Source organism: Lycorma delicatula, chromosome 10, assembly GCF_047948215.1.
Source record: "Lycorma delicatula isolate Av1 chromosome 10, ASM4794821v1, whole genome shotgun sequence".
Classification (NCBI taxonomy): Eukaryota; Metazoa; Arthropoda; class Insecta; order Hemiptera; family Fulgoridae; genus Lycorma; species Lycorma delicatula.
This window is the reverse complement of record NC_134464.1, coordinates 5,636,753-5,664,387: the sequence shown is the minus strand read 5'-3', so window position 1 is coordinate 5,664,387 and position 27,635 is coordinate 5,636,753. Positions and strand designations below refer to the sequence as shown.

Below are 27,635 nucleotides of genomic sequence, written 5' to 3'. Positions count from 1 at the left end.
ATGTTTAAAAATGACTGTTCAAATATTCACGATGAAAAACAATATGATCAGCCTGGTAGCAAAAGTTGATGAGAAGATTTGCGCTAATCAGTTTCCAAAAACTTCACATAGCATTTTGTATGAAGTTGTGACAAAAAAATTTGGTTACCTTACATTTTGCACTCGACGGGTTCCAAAAGTGGCTGAAAATTCAGGCAACAAACCTTTTTGATGAAGGAATACAGAGAGACTGATCCACAGATGTGACAACTATCTCAATTTATTTGGCGAGTACATAGAAAAGTAATTTAAGGATGTATTTTCAAATTTGTGTAATAAATTTTTTCCATCAGCTGGTTTTTTTGTATACCAAAACATAAGTTACTTTCCAGACAGCCCTCGTATTATATTTCATTCATCTAGAATTACAAAAATTATTTTTTAAAAACAAGTCTACATCACTTTTCTGATTGTTCATTCTGGTTGTTGGAAAAGTATACTTTTCTGTGTTCTCTAAGTTCTCTGTGCAGTTAATGTTTTTTTAAATTTTTTTACGCTTCAAAAAATATTACAAGAAATTGTAAATCAGTCGGGTCTGTATTTAGAAATAGAGGATTTAAAATTACCAAGAACTAACATAATTTTTTCTGGAAGCAAATAGGAGCAATATCATCAAGTATTCTTTCAAATAAATCACTGAACTTTTGTAGGCAACGCCACATAAACTTGTAGAGATACAAATCAGTAATCCGATGCATGCCTCACTGCACTTTGTTAATGTTTTGCCAGTCTCCACGTGCTTTCTACTGTTTATGTATGGACTCCCATTTCAGCGACAACAAAATTATACTTAATGTTTGTAACCATTGTTTTGCAATTGATTGTAGGTTTTCCACTCATCTGATATCATTGTGCTGTGTAGAATAGAAAATTTCCAAACAATAGGTAACAGTAATTCAGTGATCTGTTATCAACAACCACTAAAAAACAATTTCTACTTTCCCTACAAAAGCCGCTAAAACTCACTCTTCTGAAAGTTGAGATCAACATGATTTTTTCTACCAGAAAATAAGCTATTATCAATTTCTGATGTAGTGCCATGGATTTGAACTAAATTTTTTAACAAGTAACAAGCTAACACTTCACTCACATAATTGTTCCAACCTACTGTTAGAACAATTACTACTACTATAGACACATTAATTTTTAAGTTTCTTTTCACAAAATTTTGTGGTGGGCAATTTTTTTGATCAGCAATATATAAAAAAAATATTTTATGAAACTGCAGTTTTGAGCCTGATAGACATGTGTTCTGCCGTAATTGTTGATATTCATAGCACCATGGTTTTGCACAGCTTCATCACTGATGGTATGCAATTGCAATATGATGATCATTACTATATTTTCATGAGTTATGCAAAACTCCATCTTGAAATCACAAATCAAAAGACAATCTTGAAAAAATTTGATTGCATCTTCAGTTTTTATGCTTTTAACCAAACAACTGAAATTCAAGTCAATAACTTGCTCGCACATATAAAACAACACAACTAACTGTCTACAATGCGATAAGCTTATTCCAGGTTACATTAACAGGTTGAATATAACTATTTCCGACATATTTTTAATTAGCCGCTGTAGAATTATTTAATAAATTATTTATTTATTTAACAGAAATACAAATACTAACACATTGTTCCATATAAGAACCTTATTGACATTCAGTAAATTTTTTAGCTTAATTAAATTACAACTAAATAAACTAGATATAAAGTTAAGAATACATTTACTATGGCCAGTGAATGAATTTTGACACAACTGTACAACATGAGATAAACTGTCATTAAATTTATAAAAAGTCTGATTTAATCTATTAACAAGAGAAAAAATCCTAAGAGGTAAGACATAGAACATAGGACTGTATTTGTTCTTGGAATAATGAATAATGTAACGGGTCTAGGTCTATTTGGAGGCATAAAGAAACAAATATGATCCAGTAGTGTCAGAAGCTCTACCAAGTGATCCATAAATAATTTATAAATAAAGTGCCAGTGGGGTGATTTCCTGCCTTACTTTTAATGATTTGTTGTTAAATATTTCTCAGATCCTATGTGTGATACCCTAAGGACAAAAGTTTTTTAATTTCTTGTAATAAAAGAATCTTGGAACTTTTTTCTGCACAGTCTCGATCGAATCCAAATACATCTGTTGGCGTGGATTCCAGATAACAAATTCATATTCCCAATCTGCTTTATACAAAACGGTAAAATAATTTTATTATTGGGATGATAATAACTGAAAATAGTTTTATACCCCTAATTACAAAACCAAGTAATTTATTGCCACTATTGATTAGGGAGTCAATCTGTGGATAAGTCTATGTAGAGTCCAGTAATATTCCAATGTCTTTAATCGCAAATACTCTTACCAGATTTGTATCATTTATAATTTAATTGTAGATGTGGTAATTTAATTTGCTGGTGAATATTATGTATTTACATTTCTTAATACTTAATTCAAGACCGTTATTATGACTCCACCTTAAATCATATCAAGATCTTGTTGGAGCAGAATGCAATCATTATTAGAAAGGATCAAGCAAAAAATTTTAATATCATCCATATATATCTTAATATATACATATAGCTTAACATATATATCTATGTTAACATCTTGAATATCTGAGGCAGCTAGGGAGATTTTTGGTTAATAATAAAAAATAAAAGAGGGCCTAGGTTACTTCCTTCTGAAATATTACAAAACATATCTGGCCTACAGCCTCCAAATAACACAAAACTACTATGATGTCTTAAGTAAATACTGAAAATTTTATAAACTTAATCTGAAACCCAAAATATTTTTTTAATAATAATAAATATTGAGTGGTCAACACTGTCTAATGCCTTTTTATTGTCAAGGTAAATTTCATCCTTGTGAGATCCACAATCCAAATGATATGAAAGTGAATCAAATTTAAATGGTAATTTTGCTACTCTATGCAGAAAGCAGTTCTGAGCTGGATGGTGGAGTGGGGGGGGGGGTTAATGTTTGGTGTGTTAAAGACGGGAACGAGCTTGGTTAGCTCCTCTGCTCTGTTCTGTCATTAGTATAGCCATGACTGAATAAGAGGTTCCATTGTCTGTTGCACAACGTATAATCATAAAGTTTTTAATTAATGAAGGCATTAAACCCGCAGAAAATTTAACTCATTTAAAGGTACAGTTTTGGGGATACTACACTGTCCCAGAATCAGATGTATACATGGACCAAACAATTTAAGGGTGGTCGAGAAAGTGTAAAAAACGAAAGTCATGGTCGACATCCAAGGTCTAGTTTCACAGCTGTAACATCCGTGCTGTTCGAAAACTTATCAAACGTGATCACCAGTTCACTGTTGAAGAAATTGTGTTAGAAGCAGGTATCAGCTATGGGACTACTCAATCTGATATCACTGATCATCTTGGCTTTAGAAAAGTAGTGTTTGATGTATTCCAAGATTGTTGACCGAAAATCAAAAGCAGGTCAGGTTGGAAATCTGTGAGGACTTTTTATTCTTTTAGGTGCATTGTCACATGTGATGAGACATGGGTCCATCATTACATTTTTAAGTCAAAAATGGCAAGTAAGGAGTAGTGAAGGAAGGATGTAGGCTGCCCAGTGAAAACCAAAACCCATCTGTCAGCCAGAAATGTTCTTACAACAATTTTTTTTGACACAGGGTAGTTTTACTCATCGATTTTTTCTACAATCAACTAACAGTAAATCCAGCTTACTATTGACAGTTGCGACAGTCAACAAAAAACGGGTATTTCCATCAGAGATGTCCTCCTTCTCCATGGCAATGCTAGGTCACACACCGTGATTTTGACTAGAGATAAATTGGAAAAATGCACTGGAAAACGTTCGACCATCCTCCCTACAGTCCAGATTTGTTCCCTTGTGACTATTTTTTTTTTTGCACTCTTGAAAGATTCACTTGGAGGGGAACAATTTGAAAACAATGAAGAGGAGCACGTCACAATTGGTTGACGACTCGTTCTCACACTTTTTATGAACAAGATTCAAGCTTCCAAATCGTTGGCAAAAGTGTGTAGATCATGCAGGAGATTATACAGAGAAACGATGAAGGTATGAATTGTGTATATTATCCATCAATCAATTTATATAAAAGATTACTGTTTGTATTTTATTCACCCTCATAAGATATATCAGATTTAAATGTACAAGATTAGTTATTGTAAAGTAGTTCGAATGGAAGCTTTGTTAAAAATTTTAAATACAATACTTTACATGGTCTAGTACATTTTCATAAATGATAGATTCAAATATCTTTGCCGAACAATTAATTATAGATATTGGTCTTTAATTCAAGATATCGTTAATGCCACCTGATTTATGTATGGAAGTAATTCTAGCTAGTTTCCATTTAGTCAGAAATTTGCTTTGCTTCAATGAAGATTAAGACTATAGTGTAAAGGATGGCATTGCAGTGGAATATTGGGTTCACAAGTTCTTTTGGATTTAAGACAGGTCGATAGCTTTATTTATTTCTTCAAGTGTAATTCACTTCATCAGAATAACCAGTATCATCACAATAACCATCCAAAGAACCACCAACATCATTAATTTTGTCATTCTCACAGTTATCACAACGATAAACTGAAGCAAAAAAATTAGTGAATGCTTGAGGTACATCATTGTCAGAAATTTTAATACCATCACGCACATATTTTACTTGTTGGCATCGCTTCATTCTTCTACTATTCCCATAATTCCAAATTAGCTTGATATTAACTTCTGTTTCCCCTGTGTATATTAATTAAATACAGTTGGGAGCTATCTTTATTTCATACTTAACACAACCTCTTCGTAATGTAATTATAAGACTTCAGACCAAAATATGACATAAAATTACCGATTCATTTACTTATTCGTATAAGTAAATGAATCTGTATTTTTTTTTCAAGGTCCGATCGGTCACGAAATTAAAACCACAGTGAAATAAAAAATTTTTTATGTGTAACAAGTACTTGCATAGTTGTGCTATTTTTCTACATAGTCGCCATTCCGATTTAGACATCTGTTGTAGGGTGATACCAACTTTCCAATACCCTTGTCATAGAACGGAGTCGCCTGTGTTTTCAGCCGTGTTTCTACGCTGGTCTGCAGCTCGATGTCTGTGTCAAAATGTTGTCCTCCTAGCCGGCGTTTCATGTGAGCAAAGAGGTGAAAATCGGATGGAGCCAAGTCCGGGCTGTATGGTGGATGATAAAACACTTCCCGACGAAAACGCTGCAGGAGCTTCTTTGTTACAGCTGCAGTGTACGGCCGAGCATTGCCATGGAGAAAGACAGTGCCTGATGACAACATTCCTCTCCACTTATTCTGAATTGCCCTTCGTAGACGTTGAAGAGTCACTTAGTATGAGGTTTCAGTGATGATCGTGCCACGTTCCATGAATTCCACCAAGAGAACTCCATTCCGGTCCCAGAACACAGTAGCCATACACTTCCTGTTGGAGAAGGTTCACTTGAAGTTCTTTGGTTTACTGGGAGAATGAGAATGCATCCGCTGTTTGGATTGTTTTTTTGTTTCTTCAGTTTCAAAATGGACCCGTGTCTCGTATGAACCGTGTTGATTGTTCTCATATCCAGACATACTTGCATACTTGTAACATAACAAACTTTATCGTTGACAGTGAACAAATTAATGAGACCTTGAATTTAGATAAGGCCATACCACCACATGACATACCCATAACCATTTGGTTTCTATGACAAAAGTAAACACAATATCTAACATCAGATAGTTCACTACCATTAAAATTACAACTCAACCAGGTCTCAGTCAGAATGATAACATAATTCTTAAAATAAAGTGACACAACAAATAAGTCTTTATTTTGTTTGTAATCTGTGTTCTGATATTAAATTCAAAGATTAAAATTATCGATAACATCCATGATATCAAACTATATTACAACCATATAACACTGATACGGCAAACTTTTACCTGTGACCTCCAGAAACTCATTAATACACGTAATAAAATAAAAATTAACAGCATATTTTTCTCTAACCACTTTCACTAGATATTACCAGAACCTTCTCTTTTTTGATCTTTTTTAAATTTGATGTTTTCTGATCTATCCATCCGTAAATATTTATAACCTTTTTCTTGTTTAACTTACCTGTACTTTGTGAATAAAATTCGATGAGCCTGCAATAATGATTGATTTTATACTGGATTACTCATCGCCAGCCCAATATGTTTTAGAAAAATCTCTCTTTACTTGTCTTCTTTGCAACAGATTTTCTTTGTCAAGTCTCCTAATGAATTCAGCGATAATACCTGATGAAGGTTGATTATTTTATTTTTGACCTGGCTGACATTTATCTATCATATCTTCCTTGATCTTCTTATCCAAAGCCTTTCCCACCTTGATTACTGTTTGTAAGATGTTTTCCTCCGGTTTATCAGGAATACCAAATAACTCATTTCTGTTTGCCCTAGAAGTACTGTTCACAATTTTCAAGTTTCACCTGCAGATCTGTGACTTCTTTCTTCAAGATTAGATTTCAGTACGCAGACTTTCGATTATTACTTTTTGCTATTTGTTCAAAATTTTATTATTGTCATCGGTTTTTCTAGATTTAAAGATCAAGGGTTGGTATTGGACATATCAAATTCACTTTCTGTGAATCTCTCAATACAATGCTCCTTGGCAAAGTAGTTATGAGAAAAGTGGACCCGTATGTTATTGTGTGAATTTACCGCTATCAGCTACTTTTTGGAAGAAAAGATTGCAAAAAATGGTATACGTATGGAAATAAAGATTTATAGATGAATTTGAAAGAACACATTTAAATTGCATCTGCGTGTGACTAAAGCAAACACAATTGGCTAGCCAACTGTGTTCTCAACAAAACGTATTTCATTCAATTGTTCTTTGTTTCACTTCCAAGCCATTTTCAGACATTTTTAATTTTCATGATCAAAAAATAAAAATACTTTTATGTGGATATTAGTCTGTGATGTTATGATATATCTATAAACCATACTGCAAAGAATTATTCAAAACAAAACATAATTAACTATTATTATACACAATTTATTAAACATTACAACTTCATCTAATAAAATGCATATTTTTAGTGCTTTCTCATTTATTTGTTTGTACTAATTACATATAATAAAATATTTAATTTACTGAATTGTTTATGTCTTTATTATTATAATGTTAGAAGTAATATCTCTATTTTAATAAGAAAGATGATACAAATAAGATGATAAATGAAAAAATACCAGATCTTTGCTAGAAATTGAGACTAGATGATCCAGAAACAGGTGATCGCTACATCATCGGGTCAGTTAGTCTATGGAATTTTCACTTAGATTAGGTTTCTAATCTTCATCTCATAAATAAATAAATTTATTCAATTTTATTTTATCACTTTGTAGTAAGCAAGCCAGGCAAAAGCCTGGCTTTTTCCAAGTGTATATTCTTCTATTATGAATTTAATCATAATAGATGAATATACACTTGGAAAAAGCCAGGCGATACTGGAAGGTATCAGATAGATTATATCATGGTTAAGCAAAGATTTAGAAATCAACTCGTTGACTGCAAAACTTACCCTGAAGCAGACATTGATAGCGACCATAATTTGGTGATAATGAAATGTAGATTGGGGTTTAAAAACCTGAAGAAAAGGTGTCAGATGAATCGGTGGAATTTAGAGAAGCTTGAGGAAGAGGAGGTAAAGAAGATTTTTGAGGAGGACATCGCAAGAGGTCTGAGTAAAAAAGATAAGGTAGAAAATGTAGAAGAAGAATGGGAGAATGTTAAAAAGGAAATTCTTAAATCAGCATAAGCAAACTTAGGCGGAATAAAGAGAACCGGTAGAAAACCTTGGGTTTCAGACGATATGTTGCAGCTGATGGATGAACGTAGAAAATATAAGAATGCTAGTGATGAAGAAAGTAAAAGGAACTATCGGAAATTAAGAAATGCTATAAACAGGAAGTGCAAACTGGTGAAAGAAGAGTGGATTAAAGAAAAGTGTTCAGAAGTGGAAAGAGAAATGAACATTGGTAAAATAGACGGAGCATACAGGAAAGTTAAGGAAAATTTTGGGGTACATAAATTAAAATCTAATAATGTGTTAAACAAAGATGGTACACCAATATATAATACGAAAGGTAAAGTCGATAGATGGGTGGAATATATTGAAGAGTTATACGGAGGAAATGAATTAGAAAATGTTGTTATAGAGGAAGAAGAGGAAGTTGAGGAGGATGAAATGGGAGAAACAATACTGAGATCTGAATTTAAGAGAGCATTAAAAGATTTAAATGGCAGAAAGGCTCCTGGAATAGACGGAATACCTGTAGAATAACTGCGCAGTGCAGGTGAGGAAGCGATTGATAGATTATACAAACTGGTGTGTAATATTTATGAAAATGGGGAATTTCCATCAGACTTCAAAAAAAGTGTTATAGTTATGATACCAAAGAAAGCAGGGGCAGATAAATGTGAAGAATACAGAACAATTAGTTTAACTAGTCATGCATCAAAACTCTTAACTAGAATTTTATACAGAAGAATTGAGAGGAGAGTGGAAGAAGTGTTAGGAGAAGACCAATTTGGTTTCAGGAAAAGTATAGGGACAAGGGAAGCAATTTTAGGCCTCAGATTAATAGTAGAAGGAAGATTAAAGAAAAACAAACCAACATACTTGGCGTTTATAGACCTAGAAAAGGCTTTCGATAACGTAGACTGGAATAAAATGTTCAGCATTTTAAAAAAATTAGGGTTCAAATACAGAGGTAGAAGAACAATTGCTAACATGTACAGGAACCAAACAGCAACAATAACAATTGAAGAACATAAGAAAGAAGCCCTAATAAGAAAGGGAGTCCGACAAGGATGTTCCCTATCTCCGTTACTTTTTAATCTTTACATGGAACTAGCAGTTAATGATGTTAAAGAACAATTTAGATTCGGAGTAACAGTACAAGGTGAAAAGATAAAGATGCTACGATTTGCTGATGATATAGTAATTCTAGCCGAGAGTAAAAAGGATTTAGAAGAAACAATGAACGGCATAGATGAAGTCCTACGCAAGAACTATCGCATGAAAATAAACAAGAACAAAACAAAAGTAATGAAATGTAGTAGAAATAACAAAGATGGACCGCTGAATGTAAAAATAGGAGGAGAAAAGATTACGGAGGTAGAAGAATTTTGTTATTTGAGAAGTAGAATTACTAAAGATGGACGAAGCAGGAGCGATATAAAATGCCGAATAGCACAAGCTAAACGAGCCTTCAATAAGAAATATAATTTGTTTACATCAAAAATTAATTTAAATGTCAGGAAAAGATTTTTGAAAGTGTATGTTTGGAGTGTCGCTTTATATGGAAGTGAAACTTGGACAATCGGAGTATCTGAGAAGAAAAGATTAGAAGCTTTTGAAATGTGGTGCTATAGGAGAATGTTAAAAATCAGATGGGTGGATAAAGTGACAAATGAAGAGGTATTGCGGCAAATAGATGAAGAAAGAAGCATTTGGAAAAATATAGTTAAAAGAAGAGACAGACTTATAGGCCACATACTAAGGCATCCTGGAATAGTCGCTTTAATATTGGAAGGACAGGTTGAAGGGAAAAATTGTGTAGGCAGGCCACGTTTGGAGTATGTAAAACAAATTGTTGGGGATGTAGGATGTAGAGGGTATACTGAAATGAAACGACTAGCACTAGATAGGGAATCTTGGAGAGCTGCATCAAACCAGTCAAATGACTGAAGACAAAAAAAAAAAAAAAGTAAGCAAGTGCTTGAACATTGAGAAACCAGATTATTTGTTATGATATGTAGACTATATGAGCATAAAGACTAATACTAGATTACTCTTTTGTTTTAATATTTAATTACTTTTTTAATATTTAAAAAAAAAGTTTAATTTCATATTTTTATTAAGTTTATCTCCTTTTACATTTTCCTGATGATTTCTCCTTTCCACGAGGTAGTATAATGTTATTGCAAATTTAATAAATATTTATGATTTATTAAATGTAGTAGTGTATTAAAATATAGTCTATTAAAAAAGTAGTGTGCTTATTATTTTTCTTTTACATTTTCAGGAACTGAGAACTGTAGCACATCGTAGAATTATGCCAAACCTGTTCAGTATGAGACAAGTTTTATGGCACTTGTTTATAATCACAAATTCATTTATCTTCTTTGGTTTATAAAAAAAAAATAACTTTATATAAATGTATTTGTTTTAATCCTGCATTAATTATTTTTAAAAAACTAATAGATATTAATATCTTTCATAAAATTACAGATCGGTCTAATGTAGTTTCATTTTAAGTTACATTATAAGAGTCATCGCAGAGCAAAATAATTTGATTATATCAAAGCATACATGATAATTTTAATAAAATAAACAGGCAGTAATATTTGCTTTGTTTTCTATGCCAACTATTTAGTATTTATTGAAATTTATTTTAAGAGTTTTTTTGTACATAGCTGACATAGTCAAATGACGTGAGCGAAGAGCTTCATTTGACTTTAGTGATAACAGTATAGTCGATTAGTTGCTGGCTATGTAAAAAGTCATGTTGTCTTGATTAGTATCTCTAGCTGCATCGCTAAGAGACCAAAGGTAAAAAAAGTTAACTTTTATTCAGCGGAAAATATGTGTAACAGTGACTTTAGGTGAAAGACCGCAAGTCGTGACATTGAAATTTTCAGAGTAGAATTAAATTAGCATTAGTTAATGCTTCCATCAATAGAATTTATTTATTGCTTTTCAAGGAAGTTTAATTGAATTATATTTGTTTTTCCTCTTTGAATATTTGAGTATTTAAATATTTTACTTTTAATTCTATTAAAATTTGTGTAGTCTTTATGGTTATATTTTGTATATCATTTTTATTATTTATCGTAAGTTTTGTGTTATAGTGTAGGTTTTTTTAGATTAATATACATATACAATATATTGAGTGAACGTATATGGTAGTATTTGTTGTAATGCAACAAATTAAAAAAAAAAAAAACTACAGCTACCTTTTTCTATCTTTTTAATGACAGTTATGCTTCTGAAAAAAATTGATTAATAATTTTTGTTCAAATCTTTATTTTATTGTATTTTTCTTTTATTTTTAGTTTGTAAGAGATTGAAACTATAGAAAACAGTATTGTTTAAAAATATGTTCCTGTATTCTATGTTATTTAGGTGAAAGTATATATTTATAAAAAGTTATTTAATGAATAAAAAAATTCCTACATTACCTGTTTTATTATTTGTTAGCGTCTTTAAGTACTAATTTCATTTTGTTAGTTTAATTGTTCTTTTAATGTATTTTATGGAAAATGAAATTTTAATTATTATAATTTGAAATTGTTTTTGTTTGTTATAAAAAATATTATTTCTTGTATAAAATTAGTTATTCATAATAATGTAATTAATGTATGTATTTAACAATATCTAATTAATTTTAAATCAAGAGATGATGATCATCATAATCCAATAACCCCTTCAGATTATAGGGACGATTTTTGTTAAATGGGAACCAGTTTTGAAGCAGTGGTTTACTTTAGAACTTTTTTCGCATTGGATCTAATATGCTTTACATTTAAAATTGTTTTCTTTATTAATATGTGATATGTGAATCATCATCATCATATTCTTGTTTGTATTAATGTACTGTTCTATATGTAAATAAATATGAAATGGTGTATTAATTTCATTATATACAATTTTTTTTTTTTTCAAATAAATTGTAAGATTTTTTTCATTCTATTCTTTTGTATTGTTTATTTTAAATATAATAAAGGTTCTAATTTGGAAGGAAAAACAGCCTTTAACAAATTAACAACCTCAAAAACAGTAGTGATTTTTAGAAAAAAATTTTTTAAATTAAATTATAGAATTGAAAAGCTTTTGTCAGATTTTGGCAATATTCATACTTAGTTATTAAAGAAGTAGTGTTACAGAAAAATACAGTGTGAGTTTATGTTTATATGTTATACCATATAACCTTTATAATTTATATTTTGTTATACCATATACTCTTAAAGATCTTTTTTTTATACATTCTTTATTTACTTTTATGGGAAAGTGTATTTGCAACAGAGTAAAAATAATTAAATATAATTCAGTGCATAGTATGAATGTATAAAATGATATTGTTGAGGTTTCTACTTAAAATTCTTGTTTTATTAATTATATATATAATATATATATTACTCATATTGTATTAGGACTGGGATTTTCTACATTTCAAAGATGGAAAATGTAAATATGTATTTACATCCTTCATCTTCCATTTTTTTATTGTGATTAAAAATATTTAGGTTGTTAATTAAATATACATTTATTAGGGATTTTTTTTTAGAATCGTCTAATCTTACGCCTTTACAAAAATTCATATTACCATAATACTAATTGCCTATTCATGTAAAGTTGATTGCATCACCCTAAAAATATTATAAAATCAAATCAAAAATTTTATGAAATGGTATGTTTCTTTGAAATTACTACTGCCTGAAATAGTGGTTACCATGATCGCCAAAAATATATAAAATCAAAATAGAAATATGGAAAATGAAACGGTAACTTTTTCAGTGATTAAGAGTTAGTATTCTTTATTTCACATTTTTCCTGATGCAGTTTGATTTCTATCATTCATAAAATTATTTGTTAATTTTTATCAAGTAATATACAGAATGTTTCTAAAATAGTGGGCTGGCTATACTTTTTCAGATTCTACTTATAAAACTAAACAAATATATCCTTAAGGAAAATGGCTGTTTCTCCTTCGTTATCCCCCTGTTATTTTGTATATAAAAATTTTGTTATTTTTATATAAAAATTTATATCTGAAGTTCAGATAGATGAATCACATTAAAATTTGGTAAGCGTCTTGGTAATAAAGTTTTAAAATTAGCAAAACATCAGGACTTATACCTACAAAAAATGGTGGCCATGTCTATTTTTCAATCCATTATATCTCCATAAACATTAGTTTTATCCAAATTTATGTTATTTGCTAAAATTTTAAGCCGTTTAGTTTGAACAAATATTCTTTTATCCTTTTATTTTTTTAAAATCTGTTCACAAAGCCAAGTTATGGCTGAAAATTGTAATTTTGTGTCTGTTTTCATGTCTTCCACTTTACATTCAATTTTATTAAATATTAATTGTTTTTATTTATTGTTAATTGTAGTGTTATAAATTAGTATCAGATTAACTAATAATTTTCTCACAATAATCTAATAATTGTGACACAAAATTACATCAGATTTCTGCCATAATGCGACTATTTTTTAACTGATTTAAAAAAATAAAATGTCATTTTGTTCAAAATAAAAGGCTTAATATTTTAGCAAAAACTTAAATTTAGATAAAACTAATATTTATGGAGATATAACGAATTGAAAAATAAATATGGCCGCCATTTTGTAATTTGCAAAGGTATTTTATTTTAGTCTTGACTTTTTGCTAATTTCAAAACTTTATTATCAAGACGTTTACCAAATATTAATGCGATTCATTTATCTCAACTTGAGATATAATTTTGTATATAAAAATAAAATGGCAGACAGGGGGAGAATGAAGGAGAAATTGCCATTTTTCCTAAATATATTTTTTGTTTAGTTTTACAAGTAGAATCCAAGAAAGTATAGCCAGCCCACCATTTTAGAAACACTCTGTATAAAGCTATATACAACTATTAGTTCAGTTATCCAAACGGATTGCTCTCTCCTCGCAGGTTAGAATAATCAACTGAAACATTATGTTACTCTTGTCTGGATAACTGGTCATTCCATAACCATTTATAAATAACATAATTGTTTATCTTAAAAAATATGCTTTATACTTATTTCTTTTCAAGATAAAGTTTTGTAATCTTAAATAATTCATGTAAATAGTTAATATTTCTTTTAAATTATCCAATCTGTGGCTTATCAAAATTGTCAATTTCTATCACATTCTTTTAATGTTTTATAAAAAAGATTATGTTCAGTTAAATGTATTGTTATTCATAGTAACGTATTATTATAATATATACAGCAAATAAATTTAATATTTTAGGTATAAAATATTGTTATTACAATATTTTACAAAGCATTATAATTTTTGTATTTTATGAAGCTGCACAATATTGACGTGAATTTTATGAGAATTCTGCTACCATTATTATACTTGTATAAATAGTTATGTTTGTTATTATGTATAAATCTAGGAATGAAACAAAATACTATATAATTAAAAAATAATATTAGTAATATAAATAAGTAATATTTTACATATTTGTAAATTTGTATCGTTTTATGTAAAATTAGTGCAACAAATGAAACATTGTACCTAATCCATGATTATACTTCCAGTGTGAAAAAAATGTTAATAAAGTAAATAAAATTGACTTGTTTAGGCAGGTTTTCTTTTTTTAATAAATCAGTTTATATGGGGGTTGCTCAGTCAGCTTGATCTTTGCATTTAGTTGAGGAAAGGAGTGTGGCCTACAGAAGAATAAACCGTTATAAATTTTGAAGCAGGGTCATCCTAATTAATGTCATTTCTTCATACATAATAGAGCAATTACATAAACGATCAGCTCTTAAATTAAATATGATCCCATAATAGAAACCGATTTGATTTTTACATCTTTTAAAGTTAGAACTAAATGAATAAAGAGGTGATCAGTTTGCAAGAAACTTCTCAAAAATCTTTGCTTATACTGCAAGAATCTTATGTATGACTTGCCTTACCCATTTATGATGTCTCACCCATAATTAGACCTAGTTTAATCATCAGTAAATATACTATAGTCTTTCGAATCAAGATATTTGTAATATTTATATTTGTCTGACTTAAGATACGTAGATAAACATATAATCTTGTTCATCAGACTAAACAGGACCAGCTGTGGCGTGTGAATGAAAGTAGGTAATCGAAAAATATCAAACTGTGTTATGTATTGAAATCACTCTTGAGTTTAAATTACAGAACTAAAAATAAGTGCAAAGTTCTTATTTGAACTTACTTTTTAATATATGTATAATAAGAGTGGCTTTAACATTTAACTGCACTGTGATCAGTGTTGAATAGTATATAGATGGAGTAAGAAAAAGGCTTAAAATATAGTCACTCTGTCACCCGTATTTCTTTGAACAGGAATTATTTGAGTTAGTTGCGCTTGCTATTGTGTTTACAATAGCATATACTTGTATATAAGACCACACATTTTACTGATGAATATATAATCTAATTTTTAATTTACCTGTGTGTAAATATTAAAAATTAAATTTTTCTAACTTGAAAAAATAATAAATTAGATTCATAGTATTGTACAGAGTTGAAATAAAACAATCGGTCCAAAATTAATAAAGAAATGGACCTCTGAAATGTCATAAAAAATAAGTAATGTATATTTTTAAACCATCCTACACTGAATTAGTATCAATAATTTGTGTAGCCAGATGAATGAGAGGTGAATTAACATGGTTACATTGTAGTCTTAGTTTCAGATAATCAGGCAGCAATTAGGACAGTCTAATTGTTATTATACTGCTACAATGCTACAAAATATTATTAGTTTTTTTATTTTCAATAAATTAAATTTATTCTGGATGTGTATACACTCAAGAGGTGATGGAAGGGCTTTTTTCTGGCCAAGAAAAAAATAAAAACATATGAGTATATTGGTTTTGAACATCTATAGAGTTAGCATAATTTTAGCCAGAACAGCAATCTGTGGAACTGTGTTCCCAAAGAGGTAAAAAAATTGGAAAACCAGACTATCAAAACTAAAATATACAAAGTTTCTTTCAAGGAACATTGTAATGTTTGTAATTCTCTACTAGGAGTAAATAGGTAATCGTAACATATTTGCTGATATGGAGATTTTAATATATATAGTGAGGTATTTTCTGTTTAAATGGTACATGTTATTTCCATAGTTTATTTTCTTAACATAAAAACCAAATAAGATATCTATTATTAAACTGACTGAATCCAATAAAGTAAGCAGGTAAAAATTATGTGCCAGAAAAAGATGACCTTGCTTTTCAAAATAAACTCTAGTAAAAACTTATAAATACACCGTTGTCTTTATTGTTGTTCATAGCAAATTTAATTCTAAATCAAGTTACATAGGTAACAGGAATAACAGAAATTCAAAGTTGTAACAGTGATTCCATTAATGCAGTATTTATTTTCTTAGCATGTATTCTTATTTATTTTGACTTTGTAAAAAAAATAATGGTGTAAAAGAAGATGGTATTATACTAAAGAAAAATTCTCATCCGATTGAGAAATGCTCTTTCTTTATTATTCCATGAATTTAAAAATTTATACAGGGTCATTCACGGGAACCGGATGATTTAAAAATAATCATAAAAAATTGAATATTTACTTTAAACAAGTTTTATCGGTACTGAAACACTTGTTAAATCAAAGCATTTGTTACTTACTCATGAACGAAAAATTATGTCCGGCAAGTGATGTCCATTTTGGGCAATACATTGTTGTACCCTTTCACGGTAACTGGCCTCAATTCTTTGCAGCATGTCTAGATCAATCTGGGTGACGTGATGACGAATTGCGATCATTAGATCCTCCAATGTACGCGGTTTAGTGCCGTTCACACGTGATTTCAGAAACCCCCACAAAAAAAATCACAACTACTCAAGTCGGGGGACCGAGGGGGCCAAGGAATGTCGCTGAATCTGGAAACAATCCATCTCGGAAACAAGTTACGGAGAACAGCCATCGTTCCCCTCGCTGTGTGTACTGTAGCTCCATCTTGCTGGAATAACACATTTTGAAAATCGATTCCCCGGTTTCGTAACTCAGGGATGAAAAACGTATTCAACATCGCAATGTAACGATCAGCTGTTACAGTTATGGCAGCGTCATTTTCTTCAAAAAAATATGGTCCAATAACACCGACCTTTCCTATTGCACACCAGACAGTCACCTTTGGACTATGAAGTGGTCTCTCGTGAAGCTGATGTGGGTTTCTTTCTGCCCAATACCGGCAATTCTGTTTGTTGATGAAGCCATTCAGATGAAAATGGGCTTCGTCACTCATTAACAATAACAAATTTTAATTTTCTTCAAAAATGGTAAGCATTTGTCGACAAAATTGTAATCGCTGCGTGAAATCTTGCTCGTTTAACTGCTGCACGACGGCTATCTTATAAGGATGGAAATGCAGGTCTGTTTGCAGAATTCGTCTTACCGTACTTGTACTCATTTGAAGCGCTGCTGAATGCCTCTGAATAGAGCGGCGTGGGCTTCTGACAATGGGTTCCTTACTCGTTCGATGTTCTCCGGAGTGCTAGCAGTTCCGTCGGGAACCTGGTGGTTTTTTCTTCAATATTGAACCACTTATTCGAAGGTTGTTTACCCGTCGCAATATTGTGTTACGAGAAGGGACACATATTTATTCATATTTTTTCTTCATATATTCTTTTTATAGTTTTCCTGCAAATTATGCAGATCTTTTCCACAGTTTGTGATACTACAAAATTTTTTGTTCATTTTTTTCAGGTGGTAGTAACTTGCATGGTTGTTTTACCATCCCCAAACATAATTAAATAAAAAATTATTCAACCGGTCAGCTATTCTATCGGAGGTAAAAATTTGCTGAGTGAAGAGTTTCCACTGTGAAGAGTTATTAAACTGTGCTGCATTAAGAAATCAGATTGAGAATAAGGAATATAGCAAAATTTATTCCAGTAATGTTTTCATCACTGACAAATCTACGAGTTAATCTATGAATTTGAGGTTTTGTCCTGAACTTGAATCTAAGAAGCACATGGTTTTTGAACTCCACTAAAATACATTAGTACGATTTAAATAACATTTAAAGTAATATGGATCTAAACCTGGATCCTGTGGAACCATAGATTGATAAGTGAATGTTAATCAGTTAGTTCGCTAGCTAGGTTGAGTTAAGTAAAATTAAACTGAAGTGTATAAATCCTAGTAAAGGCAGTTACTTTTATATAGATTTGAATACTATATTGTGGATACCGTTATTCTTTGCCGGTTGGATTTCAATTAACCACACATCCCAGGAATGGCTGACCTGAGACTGTACAAGACTACACTTTGTTTACATTCTTACGATATGTAAGAATGTAGTACTTCAGAGGATGATATATCCTGAAGTAATACTTTATGGTGATTCCAGAAACTAAAAAAAAAAAAAAAAAAAAAAAAAAAAAAAGAAGAGACTGAAGTACAAAGATTATTTACATTGTATAAAAACATATAGATTAGATAAGAATATAAGTTTAAGAAAGCCAAGCTTTTACTTACTTTCCTAATTGCTTTTACAAATTTTTTTTGGTTTCTTAAGGAATGATTACAAAATCTCTCTCTCTCTCCCTTAAATATAACCAAATAGGGCGGCAGTTATGGAAATCTGGATAATTGTATCTTTACAGTCAACACCATTGTAATAATGCACTGCTTCTTTGTGAAATTCATACTACTTATTTTTATTTTGTGCCTAGATTTCTGACATTCACAAGTAGCCAAACTTTATATATTTCAGAATATTAGTGCTATTAATTGAACAAATTAGAAGTGTTGTGGGTGTAATTTTTCCCTCCCATTTTCCACTTCACTGAAATCATCTATTGGGATCTAAGATAGCTATCACCTGCATCAAATCTTATTTAGAAACAATATATTACTACATTTGTAAGACAAGTTATTATTTAGTGTAAACAAAAACTGAATTCTTTTTTGTTGATGTGAAAGATTTTTAGAAAAAAATTTACAGTTAAAAATTTAAAAAACCTGGAACTTACACAATTGTAACTTCCAGGTTCAAAGATATAAAGATTAGTTAGATATTTTTTTTGATGCAATAAATTATTTAAAAATTAGCAATAAAATAACATCTGTTCAACAATGTGTAATATTGTATTGGTGTTTAAATCATTCTGTAAGGTACATTAAGTAAATCTGGCGTTGTGAACCGTATATCTGTGCTGTCATTAGTGAAGATTTTACTTTGAATGTGATCGGTTTGCCATTGAAGTAATGCTGTACTGGTTCCCAACAGAGAAATACACTGATGTGATATTCATTTTGAGTGTGTAATGGTAATGGTGCAATAGAATATGAAATACGTTTTCAGAATCGCAGTATTCCAGTTCCCAAAACAATTAGCGCGACTTTTCCAATCTTCAGGAAACAGGTTCAGTATCTAGTATCATACTAGATACAAACTATCTGTCCAACACGATGTTATTGATGAAATTATTATCAATGTAATCCAGGAGTAAGTACATGAGCCTTTCTAAGCGGATCGGAGTTTCACATTCTATGGTTTAGAGGACGCTTAAACAAAACAAGTTTTATCCTACCATAAACAGCCAGTTCAACATCTGCACTTGGAGTTATGCAATTGGTGAAATAAAAATTGGCAACTCTGCAAGTACGTTTTGTTTACCGACAAGCCAAATTTCACTCAAGATGGCATCAACAACTTAAACATTGAGCATACATGGGCAGAAGTAAATCCTCGTGAAACAGTGGAAAACAATTTTCAACGATTTAGCATCAGTGTATGGTCCGGCCTTCTTCACAATCAGCTGTTTGAACTATTCATATTAAATGCTGAGGTCTACTTGCACTTTCTTCAATAAGAATTGCCGCAGTTGTGTGAAGAAGTTCCTCTAGCACTGAGACGCAAAGTATACTCCAGCACAATGGTGCATTTCCCCACTTGTTTTGTACCATTTCTATTCCCTTAAATCATAATTTCCCTGAAAAACAGATCAGTCGTGGAGGTTCACATTCCTAGCCATCAAGATTGCCTGATCTAGCATCTTTAGATTTTTGTGGCTGAGGATGGGTGAAAAATATTTTATAAAAAATAAAAATACATTCTTGTGAAGAAATAACAATTAATTGTCTGCATAATAGATGTGGCTGAACAACTTAAGTCATGAAGAACTAAAAAGAGCAAGAAAACTGTGCCAGGAAATGTGTTGAATATGGTGACTCGTTTTTTTAACATTTATTATAAACTGATACATATGATAAATGCCACTGGTATTCTGTTTCAAATAAAATTTGAATTTTTCTATCATTTCTTTGTTAATTTTGTTCAGAATTAAATTTACTACTAGTTTTTGTTTAAAAGTTTTCTTTATTTATTACCCATTTAACAAGTTATTGTACATCAAGCATAAAAAAATTGTTTTTTACCTCAATTTATTGGATTTCACCCCAGATTTCTCAAAAACTATTGCAGATATGGTTCTGTGACCTATTTTATTCGATATGTCAGGTCAAAAATTATAAGACATTACTAATTCTGCTCCTTAATTAATCTCCTAAAAATTTCAGTACGAATTCATTTCACTGGAGTAGCTGAAATCCAAACGAATTCTTTCACTAGCTGTAACATGCAAATGAAACATTTTAGAACATATGTTTATATGAATTTTTTCCATTATTTTCATGAGTAGAATAGGTTCTGAAAGTTCCAGGAAAACATTGTGATATTTTCTGTATATACAAAAGAAAACAAAAATTGTGATTTTCAGTCTGTGTTTTGTGAGACTCAAGAAAAATTCAACTGGTCTAGCCCTGCCGCATTATGTTCAGTGGGTCTGATTGTCAACTTCATTTATTTGTCTTTGTATACAGTTTTTACCTTCTACTCGTTACTCTATTAGCAAATATATTAAACCTGTATTGCTTTATGTGTGGCCCTTCAAACAATTTCATCTCTTACAAGATTCTTTCACTACATTTTCAGTTGTTTGTAAAATATGCTACAATCTTTGTCTTCCTATTTTAATGTCTACTCCCTCTGATAGTAAACAATTGTTAATTGCATCTAGCTTGTATGTCTTAATATTTAGTTATCAACCTAGTTCATCTCATCTCAAGATTCTTCCAAAAATCTCTGTCTTCTCCTACTCATCTTGGTATCTTCTCATTTCAAACTTTTTTTAAATGAAAAGTGTATAAAATTTTATTTCATTAATAACTTCTGATGTTTCTTCATATTTTTTTTTTCTTTTTTGTTATTATTGAATTATTATTTATTGTAGAAATATTTTTATAATCAGGGGTTAATAATTATTAATAGATCAATATATTTAAATTAAAAAAAAAAAGAAATGAAGTTGGATTTTAACTGATGTGCCTTGTAAGATCCAAATATTTTATTAATTAAAATGTTATTTGACTATAACTCTGGAACCAATGAAAATAAGTATCACTTATGATATATCGTTGAAAAGCTTACAACGAGGACTTATTACTGCAATTAAGTAAAAGCCCAAAATCCTAATTCTTTGGATTTTGGTCCAGTCGATTGCAATCAAAAGGGCTGGTGCACAACTAGATGTTACAACAGTTCTTAATCCAAAATTTCAACATTCTATGGCTAATTGTTTTTGAGTTATGCGAGATACCTATGTACATATGTACAGAAGTCAAAATGGATATTTTTGTTGAAATCTGAAATTTTTCGTCATCACAATACTTCATACAAGGAAGTAAAAACAGTTATCTATTAAATTGAAACCTTAAAGTAACAATTAAATCTGTATTCAGCACATTTATAACAGCAGCTCCGGCTAATACAGTGCTATGCACAGGAATTATGAAAGTGTAATGACAACATTTTATTAATTATTACTTTATATTTTTATTTCATTAATCTATAAAATACATATCATAATAAATGAAATAGTTTATAAAAGGTGTTGAAAATGCCTTCCTCCAGTATCAATACAATACTGCACACATTTCAGTTAGTTTTGAAACACTTTAACCAGGTGATATACTGAAATATCTTGTATGCATGCTGTTATTAGTTTGTCAATCAAGCATGGTCTGTTGTGATACACTTCTTGTCTTACTGTCCCTAATAGAAAGTAATCTGGGGTCAGATTGATTGATTGTGCAGGCCAAAAACCCTCTGAAATGATTAGTTCACTAAAGAATTTTTTAAAAAGGTCATTGACCTGTTAGCTAAGTGCTGTGGCACCATCTTGTTGGAACCAATCGTGATAAATTTCCACTTCTGTTAACTGACTAATGAAGTTCGTTAAAACAGCACAATAATGATCACTTATGTATTTTCAAAAGATTGAGTCTACAATGTAGGTTCCATTCACACTGACCCAGACTCCAATTTTTACTTTGTGTAATGCATGGGATATAGTTGTTCACCACAGTCATGTATTTTCTGAATTAATATACCCTCCCAAATGAAACCAACCTTCATCTGTAAAAAACATAATGTCAAAGATGCCTACAGAATTATGGTCAATGAAACATTTAAACCGTTGATAAAATTTTGGCATGATCTGTAAGTTTCAGTTCCTGAACACACATTACTTTATAGGTGAAAAGTTTCAATTCTTTCTTTTACAGCATATGCAGTAGAAAGTCCAATGTCTTGCTGCTGTGCTAACACATGCTTTGACTTTTGGCAATAGCATCCAAAATATCAAGCAGCTTATGTTTGTTTAGTTTAGGTGGTCTTCCACTTCAATAAGTCTGTAAGTAAGAGTTTGAACTGCATTATGGTGAGGAACAGGAGTATTTGGAAACTTTTCAGAAAACTTGTGCTTCACGAAATTAGTATACTTACCATCTTTACGAAAAATGTATAAATTATAAAAAAAGATTTATAAAGTATAAATTCGTTCCTCTATCGAAAGAACCATTACGTCTCTCGCAACTAGTGATTCTGATAAACGAAACACGTTCAATCACAACTCAAGAACCGACGTCTTGGATTAAGAAGAAAGAAGTACCCACTGTTACGGATTGAATCCGGCCGAGGCATGAAGATAAAAACTGTGAAGGTGAAGACATTTTTTGTTTCACCAACCATCCTCTTTTCCTAACTCTTACAATTTAGGTCACTGTCGGTACATGCGACTCCCTCCAGGGATAAAAGAGCATTGGATACTCCAACAACTAGAGTCCTCAAGAGATGCATTCCTGTTACACCAGAAGGCGTTAGCACCGAAAGAACTTCAGTTGTCGGACTGAAGGGAAATCATCCCGGAAGAACGAAGCACATACGCGGCTAGTCTTCCAAGGTCAGGCCCAGTAGAGTTTTCAATCTGGTCTAAAGGAGTAACACGATCCACAACCTCCGTCCATAATTAAACAAACTAAAATATAACCCCCAAATAAACTAATACCTGCTCGATAATAATAATGGTATAGCAGCAAGGGAGTTCTGTCCATACTCTGCGGTAAGTAGGGGGAGACGTACATCTCCTGCTATCCTTGCATTCCGTTCCATTCCATCTTGGTTTAGTGAACAACGCCCAACGAACTCATAGGGCAACCACCTTAAAACGTCGAAAGAATAGAATGCACAACATAATTCTAAAGCATATTGCACATCGACTTCCTAACGCACTTTTGGGTGAATTCATCAGCATGCTGACAAATTGAGAAGCTGTAAACATCACTAAAAATATTATTAAAATAAACCTAGTTATCTACGTATTAACGGGAGGAAAATTAAATTATAAATAAATTCAGATAAGCAATGTAGTTAGGGATGCTGAAAATAAACTTAGTTGGCTCGGTTCTAATTTTCTACATAAAATTATCTTATAAATATCACTTCCTTGATGTATCAACGAGAGAAATTTCAATTTAAAATGAGTTCGGATTTGTTGGCTGCACTGATTACAGTGTTTGTGTTTGGTATGTTTGTGTATGTGTTTTTGTGTGTAATTGATTAAAATTGTGTGTAATATACGAGTTTTAAGCCATGCCTATTGGGTGATCGTGTTTTAATATTTAGCTTAAAACTTTTTAGGGTGGCGAATTAACCATGTAGACTGAAAACAGCAAAAATCATTCTTTGTTCCTGATCTCATTAAGGTTATTATCATTCTGTTATAATTATATATTTCCAGGTAAATGAAGTATAAATACGTCTCATTGTATTTTAATAAACCTAGTTAGAATTTTTTATATTATTGTTTGTCATTTGGTACTTTTAAAAGTGAACGTAATTAAATATTGAAGTTTTATTACCGGCAACGAATTCTAACTTTGTATGTTTTCGATGAAACTTTAGAAGAAGCAGCCAATTGAGAATAGAAAGCGGCTGTTAAATAAACACAAGACTTTGTATTAAAGCAAATTAAATTAAAAGTCAGATTTTGTCATAGTCTTCATTATTTTTATGATTTAGTTTATTTTTTGCAGATTTATTTGTTCTCTGCTGAAAGTTTATTTTTATTGACTATATAGTTATGAATTTATTATCATTAGTACAATAGTAATTTATCGATTCAGTTTAAATTAAATACAGAACTTCTTTTTTAAATAATCTTATTTTATCAGCTACTCAATTATGACAGTTTCATGTGAATTTATTTTTTAGCCTAAAGTAAATGAGCAGATTGTTATTATGTTTTTAAGACACTTAATGATTTGAATATATTTTTTTCAGTATATTGAAATATTTTACCAATCTCCAAGAGAAGAGGGTAAAATAATTTTGATTTCTTAAGCATTTGCTTGATACATAAAAGTAAGAAGTCAAACTTATGGCGTTTGTTACAGTGTCATCTACTTCAAGTAAACCTGAGATTCCTTACGAATTGAAGCCTATGGAACTCACTAAATAAACTGCACTTAACACTGGTTATTTTTTTATTTTAAACACTATTTAGAAACAAAATTGATTGAAGATTATGGTGATAAGGACTAAATGGTAAACATTTTCTTATCAGTATTGAGGCTAAGCATTTTTATCTTAAGTTACATGTTAACTGCCTATAAATTATAATTGACCATGCCATTTACTGTAAATTGTCTCCTAAAATCACTTAGGACCAAAATGGAAGAGACTAAGATTAGTTTTAATGGAATGTCTAATATGTAACAGGTTAATGATCACCTCTAGAAATCAGTAATGTATTAAATAAGAATTTAATCAATAATAATTTAAATCATTATTATTGATTAAATTTAGAAGATTAGTATTTATTAATGTTTTAGTTCTATAATTGCCCCTTTTGATGCCAATATCAGGTAAATTGATTGGTATCAGGTAACAATCAATTTACCTATATATGTACAGTTAAAGGATGTAAAAAAATGAGATTTACATTAATATTTTTTATCACTATTGTGATTTTTTTTCACCTCTATGTGAAAATTATTATTTTAAAGAAAAATCTTTTATGACAAATAATTTTGAGGTTAAGCAGTATATATTATATATCTTTCTTTTAATTCTTGAATTATAACTTGATTTTATTTACTTTATTTTATACCAATCGAGTTTTCAATGAAATGGAAATTTATGTTCACCCTGTATTTTTAAATTTGAGTTATCTCTATATTTTTGTTTTCTTGCCATTATATATTGTAAAATAAGAGAAAGTATTGCAATGAGTCAAAACTCTTATTAGCATTTTTTACTCAGGTAGCTGAGTTCAAAAACTAAAAATGTAAAGTAAAATTTGTGTGTATTAGCATATTGACATTTTTTACGTAATATCTAGATCAGGTAAATTTATACTTATGAAATTTTGATTAGTGGCTCGTGCATATGCAGTATTTATGCTATTAAATCTTTCATGGAATTGGCTAATTTAATTTAATCCCAGATGTGGTTAATTCTGTACAAGGAACTTTTATAGCCATGCTGTGTTGTGTATTTTATTATTGTATGGAGAGGTAATTTAATCTTTTTTTGACTTCACTGTTCTACTATATCTTACAGTAGATATATGTATTAGGAAATTACATTTCAAGTAATTTTCATCAGTCTTGATTGATGCCATTAAATATCTAAATTTATAATATATTGATTTAATTTTCGGTAAGTATACACAATTACAGACTCGACTCTGATTTTGATTAAATTTGGAATATATTTTATTTTAGCACTGTGCAAGTTTAATATACATTATTTTCAAACTAAATAATTTGGTTTCAGTGAACTTAAGTTAGATTAAGCTTAAGGTGTGGCTTTTGTGTAATATACATTATTTATGAAGTAAATAACTTTGTTTAAAAGAAATTTAATTGAGTTTAGTTAGGTTTAGGTTAAGGTTAGATAATGATTATGTGTACTGAACTTTGTACAATATCAAAAAACTAATGGTCGCTTCACTCGGCAATCTCATCTTATTAACCTTAAATATAGAACCGGCCGGTTGTTAGGCTGAGTTCATAATTGTATAAAATAACCAATTATTTAATCTGAAAATAGCGTGCATTAAACTTGTGCAATGCTGAATTACATAATTTTTAGTGGAGTACTGTGTAACCTGCAAGGGATATAACTGGTGAAAGGCATTTCCAACAAATAATTTATTTGTAATGAATAATTAAGGTATAAATTTCATCAAAATCTGAGATGAGTCCATAATTATATGTTATTACCAAACTTTTTTAAAGTAGAATGACAAATTTTAGTTGTGGCTAAAAATAAGTGGTAATTTATGTTATTAAATAAAAATAAAACACCTGAGTAGTTGAACAAATAAATACATCCGTGAAGAAATGTTATTCATTCATACCATCCTATGCCATTTTATTCATATTATGAACTGAAATAAAACTTTCCATTATAACAGACTGTTTTTTTAAAAGTATTTGTAAAACTATGTTTTATAAATAAATTTTTATAACTTTAGTAAAAAAAAAAATAAAAAAAAACAATGGCTCATAATGATTAAAAATTGCTTACTTCTAAGTACTGTTCATTTACTGATTAATGATAAGACTGATCTTAAAATTTGAGTCTTACCGGTATGTACTGTGAAGGAGTTTTTTCAAATAATCAAGATCGTTACAGAATAACAATTGTTAACAAATAAAGTAATTTACTTTCTTAATTTTTAAGTTTTCATTTTATATACAAAAATATTAGCTTAATTTAATGTGCGATAGTATAGTATAATGAGAAAATAAATGTTTTTTAAAAATGACATTTTTTAATCTTTTTTATCATTTTAAAATTATTAATATTTTTCTTACTATATCTTGTCTTTTTTTTGCCTAAATGAGGGGTCTGTTATGACATCATTCATCTGCATTTGTTCCTCTATTAGATATCATAAAGTATTTTTTTTACAAAGTATAAGAAACGGTTGATTTGATAAGTAACATATTATTTCCACTGTTAACAAAATGCTCTTACGTTTCCTCATATTATTTCTTCTGTTCATACTTTTTGCTTTTAGTTCCTTTCTAAATTTTATTTATTTTAATCTGTACATCTTACAATAGTAGGCGGTCAGGCTACAACAGAGTTTATTAATGCCCTTTTGGTGGATAGTAGGAGGGGATCCTTATTTTAAATATAAAAAATGGCAGCTTCCAACTTGGCTACATTCTGCAGTAAACTGCATTTAAAGATTTTCAAGTGGCTTATTTGTATATTTTCTATCACAGCAGCCAAGTGGTGAAAGGTCTAGGGTTCAACTCATTGTAACATTTTTTCTTTTATTTAATTTTTAATGTGCATATCCCACTTTTTTTTATTAAATAGTATTTAAATAATATTTATAACCAATCTGAGAAATAATTATCAGAATTTTATATTTTCTGATTATTATTTTATATGGATTTAGCAATCGTTAATCTTAAAATCTTTAT

General features: G+C 30.2%; 2 protein-coding genes across 9 annotated transcripts in view; both read left to right on the top strand.

Moving 5' to 3' along the window:
• LOC142331019 (uncharacterized) overlaps window positions 1–11,792 on the top strand; it is a 316,345-nt gene extending 304,553 nt beyond the window's left edge. Inside the window, exon 41 of the mRNA XM_075376587.1 lies at window positions 10,126–11,792. The gene's annotated coding sequence lies outside the window, so the exon portion shown is untranslated. The remainder of the gene's footprint in view (window positions 1–10,125) is intronic.
• An 11,865-nt stretch (window positions 11,793–23,657) lies between these two features.
• Window positions 23,658–27,635, top strand: part of e(y)3 (PHD finger protein enhancer of yellow 3) — a 117,874-nt gene continuing 113,896 nt past the window's right edge. For 2 of the 8 annotated variants that reach the window (XM_075377236.1, XM_075377235.1), the window contains exons 1-2: window positions 23,666–23,929; window positions 24,585–24,735. The gene's annotated coding sequence lies outside the window, so the exon portion shown is untranslated. Of the gene's footprint in view, window positions 23,930–24,584; window positions 24,736–27,635 lie in introns of all 8 variants that reach the window. The other 6 variants (XM_075377240.1, XM_075377237.1, XM_075377243.1 and 3 more) reach the window with 5 other exon arrangements.